General features: G+C 37.4%; 1 non-coding gene across 1 annotated transcript; it reads left to right on the plus strand.

The window, feature by feature from the left end:
* The first annotated feature begins 287 nt into the window (after nucleotides 1-287).
* Nucleotides 288-396, plus strand: LOC139179212 (U6 spliceosomal RNA). Its single transcript, XR_011563635.1, has one exon. It is a non-coding gene; the product is annotated as a U6 spliceosomal RNA (small nuclear RNA).
* The last annotated feature ends 1755 nt before the right edge of the window (nucleotides 397-2151 follow it).

The raw sequence follows: 2151 nt of genomic DNA on the forward strand, positions 1-2151 counted from the left end.
AAAATAAAAGAAGTGGTTCTCAAAAAGAAGACATATAAGTTGGAGAAATTTGGGACTATCTCTCTCATCAACTAGAGAGCTTATTGTGACAGGCAAGGAGAATAATAGCTTGTATAACATATTTGTGTGCATATATTTCTGTGCATGTATACATGTGCTATGCATAAATATATGCTTAATTCCATCATAGAACTTGGACATTATAAAATTCGATTTTATAAGAGGTGGTAAATATGTTGGTAGATGACTAACTATATGCCTTTTTTTTCTATTAAAATGTTATCCCTGTGTTTGCTTTGGTAGCACATATATTAAAAAATTGCAAAAATACCTAGAAAATTAGCAGGGCCCCTGCCCAAGGATGACACACAAATTTGTGAAGGCTTCCAAATTTTTCTGTAATAACTTCGAGGGGTGGGGTGGGAAGGCAGGTGGGAAGGAGGTTCAAGAGCAGGGGGACATAGGTATACCTATGGCTGATTCATGTTGATGTTTGGCCAAAAGCAGTACAGTATTGTAAAGCAATTACCCTTCAATTAAACATCAATAAATTTAATTATTGAAACTGTTATTGGGGATCATATAACAGGTTCAGATATCCATTGTATGACTAAAGGGGATCTGACTGGAAACTGATGGTGTCAATTATCATTGGTTAGTGATTCATTCGGAGAAGGCAATGGCACCCCATTCCAGTACTTTTGCCTGGAAAATCCCATGGATGGAGGAGCCTGGTAGGCTGCAGTCCATGGGGTCGCTAACAGTCAGACGCGACTGAGCAACTTCACTTTCACTTTTCACTTTCATGCATTGGAGAAGGAAATGGCAACCCACTCCAGTGTTCTTGCCTGGAGAATCCCAGAGACGGGGAAGCCTGGTGGCTGCCATCTATGGGGTCGCACAGAATCGGACATGACTGAAGCAACTTAGCAGCAGCAGCAGCAGTGATTCATTAACTTTATAGTTGAATGAGAAAAGTAAACTAACAAACACTATTGTCTGTGATTCAGTGTCATAGCAAGCTGTAATCCTTGTCTGCCTTCGCTTTTAGGTGGTGTAGTGCCCAAACTTTGAAACTGAGTCTGACTATTGTCTGTGATTCAGTGTCATAGCAAGCTGTAATCCTTGTCTGCCTTCGCTTTTAGGTGGTACGGTGCCCAAACTTTGAAACTGAGTCTGTTCCCAGAAGCGCACAGTTGTGAGTCCTGCCCAGGGTTTTTGTTCCTGATGCTGGAGGCTTCTGTTCACTGGTTCAGTAAGGCTGAAATTTTCTCTCCTGAGCATTCTCTGGTTCTATCATGTGCACAAGTCTTTATATTTTGTTTTTCTAATTTGATTCTCTTATTTTTTTTGATCAGACTACTAAGTCTCTTTACAATTTATTTTTCAGACCCTTTTGTGCTTTGATCTTTCTGATGCTCATTAGTGTATTTGTTTCCATGTCTATTTTTCTGAGTAGTTTTCAGTATCTACATAAAACCTACCCTATTCTCTTAGTGCCTGGATTTTGGTGTTTAGCATCAGCATATTTTATGAACTTCATTTTCCTTCTGGTGCAGTTTCTGGTATACAGCTTAAGCTAGTTGGCTCACATCAGGCTTGTTCGTGTTGTCTCCAAAAAATTAGAGAACTCTGCTTTCTTTCTAGGCAATACTCCCCTTGTTTTGATACCATTGCTAATTTTCTGTGATTTCACTTCCTGCCTCATAAGCTTTGTCTTTCTCAATCTACTGTAACTTGAGTACTATGTGTCTGTATGTTGGTATTAATATTTTAAATAAATATCAACCTAGTTTGCCTGAGAAGTAAAAGGAATAAAATTATAATAGTGTTAGTAATAATACATCCCCTAAATTATAATCCAGTAATTCTCTTAAATGACTTTCTAATCATGTATTGTTGAGGTCTCCTACTCATTTTTCCTTACTAGTTGTTTCAATTTTGAAATAGAATGTAGAAAACAATGGAGTGGAAAATACTAAAAATTACTTTGGATTTTAGATGCTTCAATATTAAGTATGTAATTATTAGTTTTTTACAGTTAGTAGGGTATTCTTAGCACATATATGTCAGTGTAGGGTGATTGCTATTGAGTGAAGGATGTATACTGTGAAATGCAATCACAAAACAGGTGATTGGAGATAAAGAAAG

Source organism: Bos indicus, chromosome 23 (genome assembly GCF_029378745.1).
Source record: "Bos indicus isolate NIAB-ARS_2022 breed Sahiwal x Tharparkar chromosome 23, NIAB-ARS_B.indTharparkar_mat_pri_1.0, whole genome shotgun sequence".
Lineage (NCBI taxonomy): Eukaryota > Metazoa > Chordata > Mammalia > Artiodactyla > Bovidae > Bos > Bos indicus.